Source organism: Budorcas taxicolor, chromosome 14 (genome assembly GCF_023091745.1).
Source record: "Budorcas taxicolor isolate Tak-1 chromosome 14, Takin1.1, whole genome shotgun sequence".
NCBI lineage: Eukaryota > Metazoa > Chordata > Mammalia > Artiodactyla > Bovidae > Budorcas > Budorcas taxicolor.
Genome location: NC_068923.1, coordinates 93,900,283 through 93,922,181, shown reverse-complemented (window position 1 = coordinate 93,922,181; position 21,899 = coordinate 93,900,283). Strand labels below are relative to the sequence as shown.

The 21,899-nt window shown below is 49.7% G+C and overlaps 1 non-coding gene across 1 annotated transcript; it reads left to right on the top strand.

The window, feature by feature from the left end:
- The first annotated feature begins 8,310 nt into the window (after nucleotides 1–8,310).
- Nucleotides 8,311–8,384, top strand: TRNAR-ACG (transfer RNA arginine (anticodon ACG)). The gene has a single exon. It is a non-coding gene; the product is annotated as a tRNA-Arg (tRNA).
- The last annotated feature ends 13,515 nt before the right edge of the window (nucleotides 8,385–21,899 follow it).

Genomic DNA, 21,899 nt, shown 5'->3' with positions numbered 1-21,899 from the left:
GCACCGGTGCTAACGTTGCAGAAGCCCAGATTAAGTCTGGGGCTCAGTATCGTACTGGGGAGGCATCTGGGTGTAAAATGCAGAGGCAAGTCCAGCGTAAGGCCAGGGCCCGGTTTCGTGCTGGGGAGGCGGCTGGCTCTGGTTACTGGATTAAGCCCAGCGTAAGGCCGGGGCCCCGTTTCATGCTGGGGAGGTGGCTGGCTCTGTGAACATCCTGCAGGTAAGACTGAGTGCATTGTTGGTGGCCACCTTGCATTTGTTATCTGTTTGTCTATTTGTGGTGTCTGCGTTGCTCTTTGTGTGCTGTGTTGGCTCCCAGTGTACTTTTCTGTGATCATGGGACAAACAGCTTCTACTCCTTTATCTCTTATGATTAACCACTTCTCTGATTTCAAGTCTAGAGCACAGAATCTATCATTGCTGGTAAAAAAAAAGCAAGTTAGTAACTTTTTGTTCTGCCGAGTGGCCTGCTTTTGATGTCAGCTGGCCACAAGAAGGCACCTTCAGCCTGCCTACTATTTGAGCAGTCAGAGAGAAGGTGCTTGCCCCCTACCCTTCGGGACACCCAGCCAGACCAAACTCCATACATTTTGGTCTGACAGGACCTGGTAGAAAACCTCCTGGCCTGGCTAAAACCTTTTGTTTTTCAGCCCCTCACTTCCCTTCCCTCTTCCCCGCCCTTGCTTCCACAGGTTCCACAGGTTTCATCGGGAGAAGCCAGAAAGAGAACCAAGCCTTCAGCTCCTCCCAGAAAAAGGGGCCCTGCCTAGGGAACTCGGAGAAAGGCAAAAAAAAAAAAAAAAAAAGGCCGGCATAGCAGAAGAAGACCCGGAGGTTCCCTCCTCCACCATTCATGCATTTCCAGTCCAGGCGGGGCCAGCCAGAGAGGGTGGAGAACGGACATATCAGTATTGGCCCTTCTCCACTAGTGATTTGTACAATTGGAAAACCCAGACTCCCTCCTTCTCTGAAAAACCGCAGGGTCTTACTGATCTTTTAGAGTCTATCCTGTTTACTCACAGTCCCACCTGGGATGATTGTCAGCAGCTGTTACAGGTACTTTTTACTACAGAAGAGAGCGAACGGATCCTGTCAAAAGCCCGAAAAAATGTGCCAGGGGTGGATGGGAGGCCCACAGTACAGCCTAACCTCATTGAGGAGGGGTTCCCCTTGGTGCTACCCAACTGGGACTTCGAACGCGCTGAAGGTAGGGAGCATCTCCGAGTGTACCGTCAGACTCTCATGGCTGGCCTTAGAGCGGCCGCCAGGAAGCCAACTAATTTGGCCAAGGTAAATTCAGTGAGGCAAGAGCCAAATGAGAGCCCAGCAGCCTTCCTAAAAAGGATAATGGAAGCTTTTAGACAGTATACCCCTATGGACCCACAGGCAGATGAGTCACGAGCGGCAGTTATGTTAGCATTTGTAAATCAAGCAGCCCCCGATATTAAAAAAAGTTACAAAAGATAGAGAGGTTAAGTGAACAATCCTTGCAAGATCTAGTGAGGGCAGCACTGGGAAATAGATTTCACCGAGGTAAGGCCAGGCAAGTATGGTTACCGGTACTTGTCAGTGTTGGTGGATACCTTCTCAGGGTGGATGGAGGCTTTTCCTACAAAGGGAGAGACTGCGATGATAGTGGCAAAAAAGATTAAAAAAAAAAATAGTTCCCAGGTTTGGCCTGCCAGTGACCATTGGCTCTGATAATGGACCTGCTTTTGTGAGTCAAATAGTTCAGAGCCTTGCCCTAGCCCTGGGGACTAAATGGAAGTTATATTGTAAATACAGTCCACAGAGCTCAGGGCAAGTAAAAAAAAATGAATCGGACTCTAAAAACACTTTAACTAAACTGGCTACAGAGACTGGCGGGGACTGGGTGACCCTCCTTCCCTTCGCCCTCTTCCGTGCGCGTAATACTCCTTATCAACTTAATCTGACCCCATTTGAAGTTCTGTATGGGAGACCTCCCCCTGTATGTCCAATATTTGAAGGGAAAAAACTACCGCCTCCCACGTTGGGACAATTCCAAGAGGCCTTGATGGCCTTAAGCAAGGTGCACTCTCGTGTCTGGAAACTGCTCCGGGAAATACATGTGGGTCAAAATAAGGGAACTATTCCCTCACATGACATTGGCCCAGGAGATTGGGTATGGGTCAAAAGACACCAAATCAAGGCACTAGAACCCAAATGGAAGGGTCCTTATGTTGTTCTTCTTACCACCCCAACTGCCCTAAAGGTCGACGGTATCGGGCCTTGGGTCCATTGCAACCACGTACGCCCAGCTGCTTCAGCAGAGCAGGAAGACGCTAAAAGAGAATGGGAAGCATCTCTGCACCCGTCCAACCCCCTGAGGCTAAAGGTTCGAAGGCGCCAACAGGACCAGGACAGCTCGGCTGGGCTGTCTTGTGGATGACCCAGTTACTCTGCTCCGGAGCTGCCAGCGTGAACCTGCATCAACCCGTCAAAATCACCTGGAAGCTGCAAAATAGACTAACACCTGAGATGCTTAACTCCACTGCCGCAATACATCCACCAAATACTTGGTGGCCAGACTTATACTTTGACCTTAAGCCAGTGGTAAATATACCCTGGAAGAGGGGCAAGCTCCGAAATCATGCATTCTGGGCATGTCCAGGTGCACCCAGGCATAACTAAAAGATCTGTGGAGAGATACAGGGGGGACTCAGTGCTGCCCTAAAAAAAAGTGTTGTTTTTATGCTGATCACACAAAAATAGTTAAAAAATCTATGGCCAAAGTAAGAGAGGGACTAGCCCAACGTAAACGAGAATGTGAGGCTCAACAAAGATGGTTTGAGTCTTGGTTTCAACAACCCGCTTGGTTGACCACCCTAATCTCCACCTTGCTGGGACCCCTGCTAATACTTCTACTGATGCTTACCTTTGGCCCATGTATTATCAATAGACTTATAGCCTTTGTAAAAGAACGCATAAATGCAGTACAGCAGTTTGTGCTTTGACAACAATATCAAACTGTGTCTCAGGACCGAGAGGAAGATTCCTCTATATGATCTAAGGACAGGGGGGAGTGTTAGGGACCAAACGACGGGCTCTAGGACCTGAGTCATGTTTACCAGAAAGAGACAGGATATGCGCTCATCCTGCCTGGCCAATCATGTAACGCCAGCTACTCCTGTAACTGAGACAAAGAACTGCCTGTATATAAGCCGCCATACTCCTTTGTTCGGGGCTCTTGTCGGATTTCCTTGTGTGGGATGAGACTTGGGCCCTAGCGCGCTAGAGATAAACTCCCTTCTTGCCCTTGCATTAGTGTGGTGGGCTTGCTCTCTCTCTCGGTCGGTTTGGAGATACGGGCTCGGAGCGTAACACTCCTACCCCAGATGGGGTGCCGCTTGCCATCTTTCACTTCTGTTTTTCATACTTGTCCTACTGCATTAGTTTAACTTGCTCACCTTTACTTTTTAAGTTTTTTATTACTGTTTAAATTTTATAGGTGTACAGCCATTAGCAATGTTGCGATAGTCTCAGGTGGACAGCAAAGGGACCGGGCCATACATATCCATGTATTCCGTCTCCCCCGAACTCCCCACCCAGCCAGGCTGCCACAGAACAGTGCACTTTGCTTGTCTTGAGACCCTTGATTCTGACTCCCATGTGGGCTGACCAGATGCCTTGGACTGAAGGACTCAATGCTGAAACCCAGAGAGTCTTGAGTAACAGTGACGAACTGGTCACGCCTGATGTTTGCATTACATTACATTTCTATTCTAATCTACTTTGCCGTGGAAAACGCACCGTCATTTTCCTTAAATAGTTTAAAAATCTTAGTAATCTTTGCTCTCTTTCTCTCTTGCGGCTTTGCTGTTTCAGTAATAACTCCAGCCAGTGTTCCGCTTTAGTAAGTTTATCTCCTCCACTTCGAAAGGGGGGGATCTTGTCTTGTTCATCATTCCCTCCAGAGACATTTGCTGAGCGCCTCACAGAGATTTGATTATCACTGAGAGAAAGCTGGGCGGCTGGTGGGCCTTCCTCTCTCTTGACCCTCTCAGATAATGTCATTGTGGCTGCAAACCTCTAGGCTGAGATGAAGATAAACTGGTAATTCAGCGGCCAGCATCCTGAGACGGGCGCTGTGCGGCCTGTGTGCGCTGAGAGCATTCACCGCGGGCCGTGGTAACACCCAGCCGGAGAGCCGCAGGTCCGGCCCTGCGCTCCGCCTGGCCGAAACTCAGCTGCTCATCCGGTCAAAGGAGCCCTGCGCCTCTGCCGCCCCCTTTCACGCAAACAGCAACGGGAGGAAAGACCCCAGGGCGCTGAGAGCGGAGGCAGGTTCACGTTTGGACTCCATACTCGTTCTCGGTGGTGTTTCTCTCCGGGCGGTTAGTTCATTTGTAAAACAGGGATGCTCTCATGTATCTCTTTGGGTGTTTATGAAAATTAGAGACAATTGTCGACTGAAAAAAAATGCACAACCTCAACTTTGAGAATGATGTTTTATGTGGAGGACTTTCTGAGGACTCCAGTCCAGAGGACAGCCTCTAACACGGGGCTGAGGGGCTGTTCCGAAGAGACGGGAGGAGCCAAGAGACAATGGAAGTTTTGCAACAGAACCCAAGTGGTGGGAACACAGCAAGATCACTCTTGATTAGAGCAAACCAGACATCACAAGCGGAGGCCTGTGGCGCATTTTTCCGTGCAGGAAGAGCCCAGGGTCAGGCTCCCTGAGGCCACTCTCCGATACGCAGCTGAGCTCTCCGGGGCCAGCTCCTTGGTGTCTTTTGCCCACCTGCGTTTCCTCCGGTGCACGGCCGGGGCGCCCGGGGACCCTGGCTTGAGGGCCACAGCAGCCCCTGTGACTGACACGGCGGCGCGGCCCGCCCCGGAGAGCGGGCAACCCCGGACGCCGCGCTCGCTTCGGTGAGCATCCGGCACTTCCGGGGAACCCCAGGGTGTGGCAGTGGGGCTTCAGGCCAAGCATATCCATACGCTGTAAACGTGGCGTGTTTCAGACCCGGAGGGCAGCGCTTCACAGGTGAAACTGTATTTCATCCTCACAAAAATAACACGATCCACTGTCCTGGGAACGAAGGTGTTCCTAGGATGCCGGGCTTTCAGCTCTAACACTTGGAACAGCCCCAAGCACCCTGGGACAAATGGGTCACCCAAAGCCCCTCAGTTAAGTGTATTAGTGGACCCATTTTCCAGTTGAGGAAGCTAAAGTTGAGAGAGGTAAGGAACGTGCTGAAGATCACGTGTGTGGCAGAGCTGGAATCTCCAGCCACAGCTGCATAAGGTCCCATCCAGAGGCCTCCATCTGGCCCAAGGCGCTCTCCTTTCCTCCAGCTCCACCGGGCGGCAGAGAGCTGTCCTCAGTAGGGAGCTGGCCGAGCACTCAGTTTCACAGAAGCCTGGGATTTGCTGGATGGATGGGATGGGTTGAAGGAAGGCTTGTTTGAGTTCTCTCCTTTAACACCTTCCCTGGTGGGGAAGCATTTTAACCTGGGGGTGGGGAGTGAGAGCGGAGGTGAAGTCTGATCTCTTTCCTCTTTTACATTTTTAGTAAGAGTGCAAAATAAGCTCAGTCCCATAGGGGTCACAGTAAATAGCTCTCTGTGGCTTGTACAAGTCCACACCATATGCATCTGTGGACATAATAAGGAGTCCCATAGCTCTACAGCTGGGGAAGCCGTTCGTTTCTCTGCATGTCAAGTCAGAAGTCTTACCCAAGAGATATAAACAGTTTACAGTCTGAATATAATAAAATGTCAGTTCATCTTTGACAATACGTGTACATGGCACCCACCCTCACCGTGACGAAAGTCCAAGTATTCTAGAGCAAAATGAACTCTCTTGTATTAAAAACTGTTTTGTTCCTGAGCAACGTGTGTGTGCATGCTCAGTCGTTCCAGCCGTGTCCGACTGCGACCCCATGGACTGCAGCCCACCAGGCTCCTCTGTCCACGGGATTCTCCGGCAAGAACTCCAGCGAGTGAGTTGCCGCGCCCTCCTCCAGGGGATCTTCCTGACCCAGGGATCGAACCTGAGGCTCCTGCATCTCCTGCACTGCAGGCAGATTCTTTACTGCTGAGTCATCAGGGAAGCCTTCCTGAGCAATATTTATTGACAATAATACTAATGAAAAGGTAATTGTCACAGGCCCATGAATGAGAATGCTCCGTAGGTGAGTAATATCTGGGATTCCCTAATAAAAATGTGTCTTCCATTCATTTGTTGGACCCGAGACAGGCCAAACAAGAGTGATTTTGGGGGGCGAGCTCCAAAGAGTTGCAGCACCCCAAAAAGCAGGGCAGGTGGAATGAGGAGGCATTTTCTACAGGCCCAAGAAGCAAAGCCAGCTGGGGACCGCAGCCTGGAGAATGGCCAGGTGAGGGATGGGGGCCAGTGCTTTGGTATCAAGTAACTCTCTTGTGAAAAGAGGCTCCCTTCCAAGGTACCTTCTGCACGTCCCCAAGTCTTACTTTACAGTGCTTATTCTGCTGTCTTTATCAACAGTTATGTCAATGCGGCAGCTTTATTTTATTCAAGTATTCCTCATTTACAGTGTTAGTTTCAGGTGTATGGCCAAAGGATTCGATTCATATATAGAGAGAGAACAAACCTAAACAACGTATTAAAAAGCAGAGACATTACTTTGTCAGCAAAGGTCCCTCTAGTCAAAGCTACGGTTTTTCCAGTAGTCATGTATGGATGTGAGAGTTGGACCATAAAGAAGGCTGAGCGCTGAAGAATTGATGCTTTTGAATTGTGGTGTTGGAGAAGACTCTTGAAAGTCCCTTCAATGGCAAGGAGATCCAACCAGTCCATCCTAAAGGAGATCAGTCCTGGGTGTTCACTGGAAGGACTGATGTTGAGGCTGAAACTCCAATATTTCGGCCACCTGATGTGGAGAGCCAACTCATTAGAAAAGACCCCGATGCTGGGGAAGATTGAAGGCAGGAGGAGAAGGGGACGACAGAGGATGAGATGGTTGGATGGCATCACCGACTCCATGGACATGAGTTTGAGTCAACTCTGGGAGGCCTGGCGGGCTGCAGTCCACGGGGTCGCAGAGGGTCGGACACAACTGAGCAACTGAACTGGACTGAGCTGGCAGGACACAGAGGGCACGCTCACAGGGGGAGATGGAAGAGAGATAAGAGAAGGCACAGTTTGCAGGGGTTGAGGCAAACCAGCTAGAGGTAGTGGTGCCCCCTGGTACGGGGAATCCTGGTGCCCCCTGGTACGAGGAATCCTGGTGCCCCCTGGTACGGGGAATCCTGGTGCCCCCTGGTATGGGGAATTACTGCCCTTTGGTCTTTTGAGCCAAGAAAAGGAAAGGTTTCTGGAACCTGGAAGAAGAGCTGTAGTTGTGGAGATGGTTCTCAAGTAGCGGCTGTGACCTTTGGAAGAAGGGTGCAGCATGTCAGACCCGTGGCCTGGAAGGAGAGGCCCGAGAGAGACACACAGTGACACTGTCTCCCTCCCGCTCGGGCCTCCCCTTGGCCCAACCCAGTTGGAGGCTGGAAGAAGAAGGAACTTGTTGGTCAGTCCGCAGTGCCCTGCTGAACCACACGGCAGTTCAAAAGCATCAATTCTTCAGCACTCAGCTTTCTTTATAGTCCAACTCTCACATCCATACATGACTACTGGAAAAACCATAGCTTTGACCAGATAGACCTTTGTTGGCAAAGTAACATCTCTGCTTTTTAATATGCTGTCTAGGTTGGCCATGTTTGGCAGAGACCAACACAATTCTGTAAAGCAATTATCCTTCAATTAAAAAATAAATTAATTTTTAAAAAAGAATCTTATAATTTTGAGTTTCTAACACGGACTCGATGGACGTGAGTCTGAGTGAACTCCGGGAGATGGTGATGGACAGGGAGGCCTGGCGGGCTGCGATTCATGGGGTTGCAGAGAGTTGGACACGACTGAGCGACTGAACTGACCTGCACTGAACTGACCCTTTCCTTCCCTCTCCACCCCTAATTTCTGAATCCATCTCAGTTCAGATACAGAATTCTTACTGAGCCCTTCACCAGTAGTTTATTCCAAAGTCGAGATTATTCACTCCCATCGTGGTACTCCCATTGCTGTCTAACCAAGTAAGAGATAACAATTATCTCTACGTTCTTTAGTGAGTGGATTGCCACTGGTTCCTCTCTGGCTGGGTTAGAAAATATTTGGCTCATAATCTCTGTTATTCATGAGTGCATTCCTGGTATCTAAGAACTTGATAATGTCAGAGGAACAGAAGGATGTTAGGACGAGGAGTTTCAAATGATTCTCAGAGGGAGGGAAGGATCGTCAAATTACTATCCTTAACCAGAGACTTTCCTGATGGCTCAGACGGTAAAAGCGTCTGCCTACGAAGCAGGAGACCCAGGTTCGATCCCTGGGTCGCGAAGATCCTCTGGAGCAGGAAATGGCAACCCACTCCAGTATTCTCGCCTGAAAAATCCCATGGATGCAGGAGCCTGGCAGGCTACAGTCCGTGGGGTTGCAGAGTCGGAAACAACTGAGCGACTTCACAACCAAAGCTAATACAGATGGCTCTTGGCTTTGTGCTGCCCCAGCCACTGCCTATGGCTGGGCCTAAACCCGTCTCTCCTCACCTGTCCCCCGACCTCTACTCTGCATCTCCTTCCCTGGTTGGCTGTTTGAAGAGACCTGAGTAATCCAGCAAGATGGACTGACTTCTAGACCTCGATGACATCTCGTCTTTGCAATCATTTAGCTTTGCAAGAAAATAAATTGGGCCTTCTGGACACCAAAGCTCTTGCATGTAGCTTTAAATTATATACATTCTTATAAGTGTCTTTGCATCTGACTACAGGTAAGATATCTTGTCCCTCAGGGATTTGTTTTTTTTTTTCTTCTTAATCATCTCTCAAGTGAAAAGTCTGGACCAGACTTTACTATCACTTGAAAACTTTCAAGCAGCCTCTCTGGCTTCAGTCTGCCTGTCCGTGACCATTGACTCGCCCACTAATTAGCAATGTGACACTTTGCAAAAGTCACTTTGCTGAGCCTCACTTTCCTGTCTGTAAAATATGATAAGGCACAGCCTTGGTAGAATCATTGTCAGAATAATATAATTCAGATAAACCTGGCATGAAAATTAGCTATGTTTATTACAGAAAAACTCAGTTACATAAACTAGATTTTATTTAGTTGTGTTGATCTTTTTAGAAGTCATCAGAATATAGAGATCATTACAAAGTCTCAGTAAACTGTGAGGGCCACTTGCAGTGTTTGGCTGCTGGGATCCGCTGCGCCCCTCTTTTGAGAGCAGCGCTCCAATCTCCTTCTAAGAAACCACCTCTCGGGACTTCCCTGGTGGTCCAGTGAGTAAGAGTCTGCGCTTCCACTGCAGGGGTCAAGGGTTCGATCCTTGGTCAGGGAACCAAGATCCCACATGCTGAGAGGCACTGCCAAAAAAAAAAAGAAAACTTTCTTACCTATCTCTGATTTCATATGGTTTGAACGACAAGGATCCATTCCAGTTTCACAGGCAGATTACTCAGATCTGACCAATTATAGATGTGTTTTTCCTTGAGTTCATGAGTGATTCTGAATGGCATGTGACCTCATTAGGACCAACAAGACACAGAGGGCCTTTAGCTGGAATGTCCTGAAAGGAGATGCTTCTTCCCATGAAACTGGACCCCAGGAGGATGTGAAGCTGGACCATGATAGTCTTCTTTCTTCCAGGAGGAGCTGTCACTCCAAGTAGGTCACAGGTGGCCTCAGAACAAGGTAGAGAGACACCCTGGGTTCCTTGCCTCAGCCAAGCATCAGTTCAGTTCAGTCGCTCAGTCATGTTCGACTCTTTGCGACCCCATGAATCACAGCACGCAAGGCCTCCCTGTCCATCACCAACTCCCGGGGTTCACTCAGACTCACATCCATCGAGTCGGTGATGCCATCCAGCCATCTCATCCTCTGTCGTCCCCTTCTCCTCCTGCCCCCAATCCCTCCCAGCATCAGAGTCTTTTCCAATGAGTCAACTCTTCGCATGAGCATGCAGGTAGACATTTCTGCCAATCTTTTCAGTAACATGGGTCAGCAAATGCCTTTCTTGCTTCAGTTAGTTTGAGCTTGACTTTGATACGTAATTGATGGAATGCTGACTCACCCAGGAGCTGGTCTTGTCTTCCTTCTGTGAATTAGGGTTTATGAACCCATTCAAAACTCAGAAAGCAATCATAACCACACACACCTCTCCCAACCCTACCATCATCAGCCTCGTTGTTTCAAAGGTCTTGCTTCAACTTCTTTTTTGCCACACAAGCACCTTCACCAATTCATCTCCTCTGCGTCCCACCTGGTTGCCGCGCTCCTCACTAGCTGCCTCTGGCCTAGCCTTGGCTCCCTTGTGAATGTTGGCTGGTCCTCGACAGATTCTAAGCTGGCCACTGGCACCTCTTCAGTGCTGTAATGAACAAGTACCGAACCAACAGTCACCTATTGACTGGTTCCGTCTCATTCTTTCTCAGTGACAAAAATTTGAGTGTCCTGATCCTGTCTGAGGTTAGGAGAAAGAAAAGAACGAAAGAAAGTGAAGTCTCTCAGTCGTGTCCGACTCTTTGTGACCCCATGGACTGTAGCCCACCAGGCTCCTTTGTCCATGGGATTTTCCAGGCAAGGCTACTGGAGTGGGTTGCCATTTCCTTCTCCGGGGGGTCATCCTGACCCAGGGATTGAACAGGGTCTCCCGCACTGCAGGCAGACGCTTACCATCTGAGCCAGGTTAGGAGACCTCGTTTGTTTACTTTTTGAAAAGCCATGAGCCAGCTCTAATTCAGCTGAGTTAGATGAGCAGGGGAGGTAGCTGCAGAGGCCTCCACTGTTGACTGGTGGGCCTTAAGCTGCAACCCAGAGCTGCAACCAAGGCCGGAAGCCGAGGGCCGGGTCGCAGGTCCGCGCCGCGGACGCTTACCGTCTGAGCCAGGTAAGCTCGCGGCGGCGCGCTTGCAGAGGCTGGAGAAGGCAGAAGAGAGAGAGTGTGGTTTGACTGCAGTGTAATTTTCTTCCCTCTGGGAGCGTTTCAAGCGAATTCTACCAATGTCAGGGAAGCAATGACTCATCAAACGGTGGGGTGTTGATTTCGGGAAAGGGAGAGGGCGCCCCTGCCTTGGGGCTCACGGACGGCTCTGGACTAAGGTAAGATCTCGTGGCCCCGGCGGGACTGACACGTTGGCAGGAATCCCTGCTCGTCGTGTCCCCCGGATTCCAGGGCTGGGGTGGCGCCCTTGCCGTCAGAGAAGGCCGAGGCCGAGCCTCCCCGCGGGCACGCCTGCTGCGTCTCCAGGGGCCACGCGCCGGGCCCGAGGGCAGAGCGCGGACAGGCGCCCGCCGGCCGGCGGCGTGCGCGGGGCGAGCTGAGGCGCGTCGGGGCAGAGGCGGGCCGCCGCGGGGAAGCCTCCCCGCCGCAGCCCTCCTGCCCGCCACGCGCCGGCCCGGGGCTGAGGCGGCGCCGCTACTGGCGGGGCGGGCCGCGGGCCCCGGGCGGAAACGGGCGCCGGGAGCCGCGGCTCCGCAGGCGCCGCTGGCCTGGCGAGAAGGCGGCGCCCTGCGCGTGCGGGCGGCGCGCGCCCCGGGCTGCCGTCCCCGGCCCTCGCCCTGAGGCTCGTGAGCGAAGCCCCGCGCGCAGTGACCGCCCCCGCGCCCTCCCGGAAGCCTGCAGCCTCCCGCTCGGTCTGCTCCCTTGTCCATCTCCAAGACGGGGACGAGGCGCGTGCAGCCACTTGCGCACGCCCGGTGGCGGTGAGGGGTGTTCGCCGTGCACTGCGGCCCGAGGGCCTCGTCCGCCTCTTCTCGGGGTCCTGGCCGTGGGACAGGCCAAGTGGGCGGCGGGCCCTCGTCGGCGGCCGCGCCGGACGCCGCCCCTAGGACGCGGCGCGGACCTGCGACCCGGCCTCGGCTTCCGGCTTGGTTGCAGCTCTGGGTGCCCCGCCGAGGCCCGGCCCAGCCGGTACCGCTCGCTTGCGAAGAGGGCGCCGCGGTGCCAGTCCCCAGACCCACCCTGCCTCCGCGCTGCTTGTTTCTTCCCACGGTGTTCTGGCAAAACCCTAACCTTATTTTAGCGCTTCCTACGTGGGTCGGATGGAAAAGAATCCGCCTGCAATGCAGGAGAGCCGGGTTCAATCCTGGGCTCCGGAAGACCTGCTGGAGAAGGGAATGGCTACCCACTCCAGGATCCTTTGGAGAAGGCGATGGCACCCCACTCCAGTGCTCTTGCCTGGAAAGTCCCATGGATGGAGGAGCCTGATGGGCTGCAGTCCACGGGGTCGCAAAGAGTCGGACACGACTGAGCGACTTCCCTTTCACTTTTCACTTTCAGGCATTGGAGAAGGAAATGGCATCCCACTCCAGTGTTCTTCCCTGGAGAATCCCAGGGACCGGGGAGCCTGGTGGGCTGCCGTCTATGGGATCGCACAGAGTTCGACACGACTGAAGGGATTTAGCAGCAGCAGCCAGGATCCTGGCCGGGGGAATCCCAGGGAGAGAGGAGCCTGGTAGGTTCCCAGCCAGGGGGTTGCAAAGACTCGGACAGGGCTGAGCGGCTAACATACACCCTTACTCTCTGCTTTTCTAACACTCACCTTTGTGCTCTGCTTTTCCAGATCGTTGCCCGAGTAGGCCGGTGAAGGCCGCACAGTAGGACGTAGTGGAATCACAGGGAGTTGGTGATTGCACAGTCCTGTGGGCCTCCACGCGGCGCTCAGCTCTCTCTGTGCGGGGACCGTCACCCTGTCCCAACCTCTGCTCAAGCTCCCACCCTCTGAACAGCTCAGTGTCTCCTCCTTCCTGCACAGGAAGTTGAGGCCATCAGACGGCAAGTTCTTTAAGCTCAGCCGAGCGAGTGTGCGCCTGTCTCCAGAGCGAAGGCCGTCTCCACCTCCTGTTCCATTTCTGGGGTGGTCCCTCCCCTCAGGGCAACCCCTCCTCCGTGTGCTTCAGACTCCACACTTCTCTGTCTTCACAGGGGCCTTACATTATTAATGAGCCCCCTCAGCTGGATCTTTCCGTACATACTTGAACACACGGCTCTCTTCAATCTGTGAAGAAAAAAATTCCCCTCATGTTACACCTGTGTCCTCTTACAGCTTCTTCTGTTTTTCCTCCGAACAGCCTTCTAATCCTGTCCAATCTTCAGGGCTAAACGTCTCAGAGGCCTGTCTGCACCCGGGGCTCCGTTTCCTCTCCGCCCGCCGGCTCCCGCCTCTCACGCCTCCAGCTGAGATCACAGTGGCCTCCACGCCGCCGCCTAATGCAAAGGCCGCTCCTTCACTCCCCACCTCGGGCAGGCTTTCCCACCGCGGATCCCGGCCGTCTTCATGGAGACCCCAAGTTGCTGCGCCTTCCCGGACGTCTCCCTCCATCTCTGGCTGAGTCTTCCTTCTCTTCGCAACGTCTTTCCCCTCCCAACCCTCCATCACAGTTTCTCGAGGCTTTAGGGGACCAGCTTCCCTGCTGGTCCAGTGGTCAGGACCCTGCACGTCCTCAGCAGGGGGTGCAGGTGTGTCAGCTGGGCAGGAAACCAAGGTCCCACATGCAACACAGTGTGGCTACAAAGAAAAAAAGAAAGAAAGTTTTCTCAAGGGTTAGCCTTGGGCCCTCTTCTCTCCCTTTCTCTACTTTCTCTCAAGCATCTCCTTGATGCCACGGCTGTCATAACTGCCTCATCGGGGATGGCTTAAACCGCACTCTCCGGTGCAGATCCCCCGGAGTCTCACACGTGTGTGTCCCTCTCTGTTCACCGTGACCTCCTGCACATTCCAAGGCCGCCTCGGGCGGTCATCTGTGTAAAGAGCTCTGGAGGCAGGAGTTCAGGTTTCAGCGCTGCCTCCGCCTTTAGACTTGGCTCCTGCAGGCTACTTTACTAAGCTTGAGGGACTAGGTTATTGTTAGCCTGGGCTTCTGTGATTTTTGTGTGATTTTGAAGCTAAAACCTTACAGATGGGTGAGTTTTCAGTAGGCAAACCTGAGTAGACAGGCTTAGAGGACACATGAGCAAGGCCATAGAGATAACAAAAATGCATAACTATTTAGGCACACAGGGAACTTGGAGTGTGAGGGCAGAAATAGGCTGAAGAATGTCAGTTAGAACAGTGTATTTTTTGCTGTGTATCTAGGAGACAATATTTGATGAATGGAATAAGATGGTTGGAGGCAGACTTAAGATAACTTTGGTAGAAATAGAAAATGGATCTGAGAGGTGTAAGAATAGTATATGAAAAACTTATTTGAAAAAGATAGAGCGAAAGGTGATGAAAGGCCCGAGGTGGGTACTGAAAGCAGTGGAGTCGTAACCGTGGTGGTCCTGCAGTTAGGACTCCTAGCGTCCAGTGCAGGGGACATAGGTTCTATCCCTGATCAGGCAACTGAGATGCCACATGGTGCATAGCGCTGCCCGCCAAAAAAAGCAGTGAAGAAACGGGCCTTGGAAGAAGAGCCACTAAGAGGGTAGACAAAAGTGTTTGGTATCTGGGGGATGATTCGGTTGGAGAATCATTTATTCAACAAATATTTTAAACACCTATGTTGTGCCAAATACAATATGTGTATTGGCGTCCAAAGATGAAAAGACCTGATTATTGACTTCTAGGAAATATGTTAATTAATAATTACAAAGAATATGGTACAAGTCGGAATGGGCACATGTTCAAGGAACAGTTAAATCATGAAGTTTTATGTCTTTCTGGGTGAATAAGGATAAACATCATGGAGGAAGTATTTGATCAAAGATCGAAAGAATGATTAAGAAGGTGATTAGGTAAAAGCAGAATATTCAAGACCAAGGCTCAAGTCTTACCCATTTTTATATTCCTAGAGCCCATTTTGTAGTGTGCAGAAAATAGAATGACCATAAAATTCTGGGGTCTAGCAGAAGATGGCTGCAAAGGGAGGTGGAAGATGATGAAGGTGAAAGAGAGGAAGGAAACGAAGACCATTCAGAGGCTGAACTTAGAGACCGTGTGGTGTCTTCCACATCCTGAATGGTACTATGTCAGCTTGAAGGAGCTGATTCTGCCTTTGAAGTTTGCCAGCCTACAATTAAGAGAGTTCAGCCATCAGGAGAATCCAGTTCAATAAACAGAATTACACATTTTTATTCTAATTACATTCAGAAGCTTTAAAAGACAGTTATACTTTGGGCCAAGGGACAGGCCACAAATTTAAAAGAGTCAGAAGTCTTGATATTTTCTGGAATCTTTTCGCTCATCTTTAATTGAAAGGATATTTACTTGTCAAGCCAGTTTTCAGGTCAATCCAGTTATGCTTCTCTGTGACACATACTCTCATTTCACCTTGGCAGATCGGTTTCATTAGAAATAATCCATGGTGGGGGTAATGTTAACATAATATTGCTTCTAAACTCGGCACAGTTTGATGAAAGATTTGGATGTACTTGGTGGGTTGCCGTTCCAATTTCAGACGTTTTGCTGGCATTCCCTGAGAGTCTGCCAATAGCAAGGGATGACAGCTAAATGGGCTTTTCATGCTCTGAATGTGGCCGTGGAGACTCAGTCCTATGACTCTCTTTAAAAGCCTTGGGGAATTGATGATTGAGAGGCCCTGAGCTCCTCTGAGAAATGTTGTTTCAAATGAGTGCTTGCCAATTCCAAACTTACCAGTTAAAACTGGAAGATGAATTAGGTCATCTCTCACATTTATGCATTGTTTAATCCAATTTGCAGTGTTATGTCACATACATTATCCCATTGGATCTTCACAGTCACTCTGGGTTGTAGTCAAGAATGGTCTTACTTTTTCCATTTTATGGATTTTACAGATGAGGACTGGGTTGAAAGAGAGTAACTTGTTTGTTTGTATTTGCAAAGATAATTAAATGTTTATGAGGTCTGGGAATCAACTTGGTCAGTTTATTCCCAGTCTAGGGCTTATTATACTTAACCAGGTAGTTTTACTTGGTAAGACTTTTAAATTTATTCATTGAATGAATGACGATCCAGTCTTTGCAGCAGATAATGTCCATACGACAGGTTTAAGCAGGCAGGTATAATGAAGATAGGAAAGGTACTAAAGACCATGACTTTGCTCTTCAGGGCTTGGACTTTGGTGCATCTTTGTGTTAAGCACAATGATGGCTTTACTGATTCATTCATTAGTCTGACTCATCATACATTTGAGCTTCCCAGGTGGCACTATTGGTGGAGAATCTGCCGGCTGATGCAGGAGACAGTAGAGACAGGTTTGATCCCTGAGTTGGGAAGATCCCCTGAAGGAGGGCATGGCAACCCACTCCAGGGTTCTTGCCTGGAGACTCCCATAGACTGAGGAGCCTGGCGGGCTATAGTTCATGGGATTACAGAGAGTCAGATATAACTGAAGCGACTTAGGATGCACGCACACATCATACATATACCAAGTTATCTCTTCCTGAAGTGTACAAAGAGTACTCTAGAAAGAAGACAGAATGACCGCAACAGGAATCTTTCATGAGTAAAAGTTCCATTTCATTAAGACAATTTGCCTCATCCGCTTCACAGTACAAAGGAAGATTAGTCTTAAACTTTTTGACATTCACATTAATTGCATCTCAAGTTGCTTTGGTAGAAGACACTGCTGACCCAGGTTTCTGTACCTGCTACAGCGGTTCTTCGAGGGAGAGCAATCTGACTCCCCCCTCGGCATCCGCTGCCAGAGAGCTCACCATTGTTAGAGTGCTTTGGTTTCTCCTCTTGCAAAGGTGTTGTTCTCAAAGGGCTCGCAATGGTTGTTGGCTGAGACAAGCTTGGACGTGAGCAGCAGGCTCCGCTAGAATCACCTCTCCCTCTGTAAGCACTGGGCCTTGGCCTTGACCCTGGACTTGTCTGTGCTCCGTCTTTGTGAGCCCTTTTTGAAGGCCTTTGTGGGACTTAAGTTGACATCATTCCAATCTATCAGAGAGAGTTTAATGTTGACCATCACAGTGGAAGTTGTTGAAGCATCTACCACCTAAGTGGGCTTCCTAGGTGGTGCTAGTGGTAAAGAACTCACCTGCCAATGCAGGAGAGGCAGGTTCGATCCCTGGGTCAGGAAGATCCCCTGGAGAAGGAAATGGCAACCTGCTCCAGAACTCTTGGCTGGAAAATTCCATGGACAGAGGAGCCTGGTGGGCTACTGTCGATAGGGTTGCAAGGAGTCGGACACGACTGACGAGTGAGCACGCACACCGCCTGCGCATCCCAAAGTCCGTGAAGCTCCATGCAGACCTCACCATCTCATCACAGACGCGCTGTGCCTTTGGCACAGCAGAGACCATCTGGAGGGGCTTTTGGCAAATACCTCCAAATGGTTCCCATTAACTCTTGTCTTATCTTTGCATATCTAAGAGAGGTATTTTGGATGATTCTTTGTGGAACCAAGAAGTCGAGAGGATATGTCCTTTACATATTTGACCTAACAAAACCAGGAACAAATCCATGATTTCCTTTCAAGGCAACTTGATATAACAGTGTCCCAGACTATTGAAAAGGTTGAAAGCCTTAGTGTGACTTAAATATTTAGGTAAGCCTTCTATACCGAAGTAGACCTTTGTCCTGACATTTGAATACTAAATGTATCTAAGAAAGAATTCTAAGAAATTATATAGAAATATTGAATTTATGAACATTTGACTTGTAAATCTCTGCTCAAGCTACACCTCACTCTGCTATGAGAGAGAGGGAGAAAAATGTCTTCTGCTAGAATGTCTAATAAGGGGATAAAAGGACAAAGATGAGGTGGCAGAAAAGACAAAGAGCTCTGAGTCAGAGAAGGATAAAAAGGCTGAACTACATGTTGACACTAATTTCAGGGTTGGTCTGCGGCTGACGTGAAAATGCTGGAGTCAATGGACTAAAGAAAGAACTGCCGTGAATTAGAGGTTATCAGGACAGCTGCAGTGGGGCTGAGCACTCAGTGGCGAGGGCGTTCAAGTTCAGTGGCTTTGGGGCCGTCAAGCCCTGATCATCAATGCTCACTGCACCCTGCATCGCTGGGGCCGTGAGCGCTCTGTGGCGCCGACCTGAGAGGTGGCTCTAGTGCGACTCTGATTATGTTTTCCCTCCTTTTACTCCATTCGGAGCGTCATTTTCCAACTTTCCTGTCAATCCTGTGAGCTACGAATTTCCTCCCAAGAAATCATTGCTTTTGCTTAAGTTATTCAGTGGTACTTTCTGTCCTTTGTAAACAAGAAGCTTGGCAAGTGCAGATCCTGGAACCAGTAGTATACGCAGGTGTATTTTAGGACAATGTGAGAACTGTGGGCTCCTTGAAACGATTAGAATGAAGAACAATGGAAGTTCCGCTCAGATTTGGTCTTGAGCATCCAGAGCTCATGGTGCACAGTTGAGAATCTGCTGCTGAAGCTTGTCAGTCTGGGATAAAATGCATATCAAAAGCAAGATTTGGTGGACTGAGTCATTTCATGCCCTGGGGTGCAATGAAGACTCCCAGAATTTGAGAACTGTTGGCTGAGGTGTGTATCACGTGGTGTCTCAGCAGAAAGGAGATGGCACACTCAAATAGGGTAGCTGAGGAAAGTCTAACAAAGGGCTTATTAGACTATTGTGAGCAGGGCTGAGGGAAATCAACCCGAGGCCGTGCAGCAGCGAAGGGATGTAAACTGCAAGGTCCTCACAGCCCCTGCGCCTGAAAGAGCGAGAGGGAGGAGAGGTCACCAGGGCCCCAGACAGCCGTCGGTGCAGCCGCAGGTTTAGAATGAGAGCAACTGTGGACTTTGGTAAAAGGATCCAGCTGCTGCCTTCTGTCGTGGCAGGCTGCAGGCCAGGAGGTAGATCCTCCCTTATCTTTCTCAATCTGAGTCTTCCCCTCAGGCATCCCAGGGGCCGCAGCCAACCTGAAGCCGAAAGGCTGAGGTCACCTGGTTGATGCAGAACCTGGAGATGGCTTTTAGGGGCAAAGAGGGAGGAAGTGAATGGAGTGTCGATCAGGGCGGACAAACAGAGGCTGTTCTGCACAGGGCGGCTACTTCTAATGGCACTAGAGAGAGCTTTCAAGAGATTAGCCAACTAATTCCTACATTCTTGGCTCAAGGAACAGCCTGAAAGAAAGGTATTTTCTATGGCTATGGAAAAGAATATCTTATCTCTCAGAGGCTTAGGATGGGGATGGCCCCAAACCAAACAGTTTTGTTCCAAGGTTTGACATATCGCAGAATCAGCTTAATTCAAAGTTTGTTAGACTTCTAAAGTTAGAAGAAATTGAAATAGGATGGGACCTCCATGAATTAGAATGGGACCCTGTGAGAGAATTAAGTGTCTACACTCGCAACTGCAGTGAGCCTTCACGGCCAGCTGAAATGGTTCACCCCTTTCCAAGACTGCTGTTGAACTTCGTGACCGCGTCTCTAACTCTTGCAGAAGTCATTTCCTCCTGGGTCCTCTCTACCAACCTTACTGACTGACTGACTGTTAAACACTTGCTCCTATAATATCTGGGCTGTGTATATGTGTTCAGTCATGTCCGATTCTTTTTGACCTCATGGACTCTAGCCCTCCAGGCTCCTCTTATCCATGGGATTTCCCCTTCAAGAATGCTGGAGCAGGTTGCCATTTCCTCCTCCAGGGGATCTTCCCCACCCAGGGATAGAACCTGCCTCTCTTGCATTGGCAAGCAGATTCTTTACCACTGTGCCACTGGGAAAGCCCATGTATTTTTATTATCCCCATGAAAATTTGAGTATAGTGAAATACCCCACGTTTATACACTTTCTATCTTACAAACTTTCTAGTTTCTCAAATTCTTCTAATAGTGAAAAGTATATTTCATTCAAAGTCAAAATAGAAGATAACACCAATGATTTTTAGACTGTCAGTTCCAAAGGTTGAGAGGTGAGCTAGAGTGCAATGAGGACAGAAGCATCCAGAGGCTCGCCGTGGACAGTGAGGGAGCTGAGCTGGAGACAGCCGCTCACTTCAGCAGGAAGTCTGAGAGACGCAGGAGAGGCGTTGCAAACACTGCCGCTTGGCGTCTCTTCAACCCCACGACCGGCACGGGATCAAGTGCAACTATCAGGCTGGGGCAAAGGTGGTTTTTCCCTAGAGGTGACCTGGGGAAGGGGTGTGTAGCCCCCGGATTCAAAGAGGAAAAGGAAAAAAAGAGGCCCTATGAATAAAGAGTAGAGCTTGAGGGCACAGCTCTTTCCTGTGTGTGGCCCCTTTCTAAGTCGAGCCAGTGAGTAGGAGGGCCTAATTCTTCATGTGCTGTCGTGACATCTTTGAGCCTCACGTGTGCGTGCTCGGTCATGACCGACTCTTTGCAACATCAGGGACTGTAGCCCACCAGGCTCCTCTGTCCATGGAATTCTCCAGGCAAGAGTACCAGAGTGTGTTGCCATTTCCTTCTCCAGAGAATATCTGGGTTGGAGACATTTAAAAAATTAAATCTGAGAGAAGAATTTTATATTCCAAAAGCATTATAAGAATTTACTAACTTATGTGGACAAAAATCTAAGATATGTGTGCAGGAATGGATTCTGAGGGTGTTGGGTTAAAACTGGAAGAAGATCGCTTTATTTCAGGCTGAGTTTTTGGAAACTGGTCCATTTTCAGTTTCTGTTGGGTTCATTGTGCATGTTTAAACATCTGGGAGTGGTTCTAATTTTTTTTCACTTGGTTGACTGAAATCTGGACCTACATGAAAAAGATGCCAGTTTCACTGTAGAGATGGAATCTAAAGACTTTAAAGATGGGAGGGTTGAGATGGATGAATTATGTATGACTCACCTACCCGTTGCTTAACCAAGGTCCCCAAAGGGCCTGCACTGCAGCTTGACTCTGCCCTTTGTCTACACTGCTTCCTTCCCCACCTTTCCACAGGTGCTGATCCAAGGCGTCTCTTAAATAAGTATACTGAAATTTAAATGCCATCGCAGAGTTTACTTCTCAAAGAACCCAACCTGTAACATCAGCTATGTGCGTGTGCTAAGTTGCTCAGTCGTGTCTGACTCTTTGCAACCCTATGGACTGTAGCCCACCAGGCTCCTTTGTCCATGGGATTCTCCAGGCAAGAGTACTGGAGTTGGATGCCATGCCCTCCTTCAGGGGATCTTCCTGACCCAGGGATTGAACCCGTGTTTCTTATGTCTCCTGCACTGGCAGGCGGGTTCTTTACCACTAGTGCCCCCTGGGAAGCCCAGCATCAGCTGTAGCCTCATCTCAATTACGAAAATGAGGAATATAACATCAAGCCATATTTCTTACCTTGCAATGTGTGTGTGTGTGCACACAGATGTGTGTGTATACTTCATTACCTGCTTCTTCTATCTCATTTTCATATGTGTGTACATATCATATATTGTCAGGTAATGACTTTGATTTATTTGGCTGTGCTGAGTCTTAGTTGCAGCATGTGGGATTTCGTTCCCTGACCAGGGATTGAACCTGGAGCCCCTGCATTGTGAGTTTGGAGTCTTAGCCACTGGACAACCAGGGAAGTCCTGAGTAATGACGTCTCTTCTAGTCAAAGTGGAAGAATATCAGGAAGGAGTAAGATCCGGAGCCTGGGGCTTGCTACGGGGCCCAACAAGATGTTGTTTTGCTCCCATCAGATGACTCTGAGAGTCTGGTTGTCTTGAGAAGCATTTCACTGTATTTACAGGAGCAATGCTTTCAAAAATGTTAAGAAGCAAAAAAGGATCTGGGGAGACTTTAGTCAGAATGGAGGATGTCGTGAATGTTAGTCATTCTGACTGCCGAGAACCTAAAAATGTCCTTTGCATTTTGGAGAAAGTCCTGAGAGGTGGGAGGTTACTCTCGCTACAGAACTGGAAGCAGTGGGCTATTCTCTTTTTAGCTTTGCTCGAGTAGCTGAACCCAAATAGGAAAAGGAGTCCGTCAAGGCTGTATATTGTCACCCTGCTTATTTAACTTCTATGCAGAGTACATCATGAGAGATGCTGGGCTGGA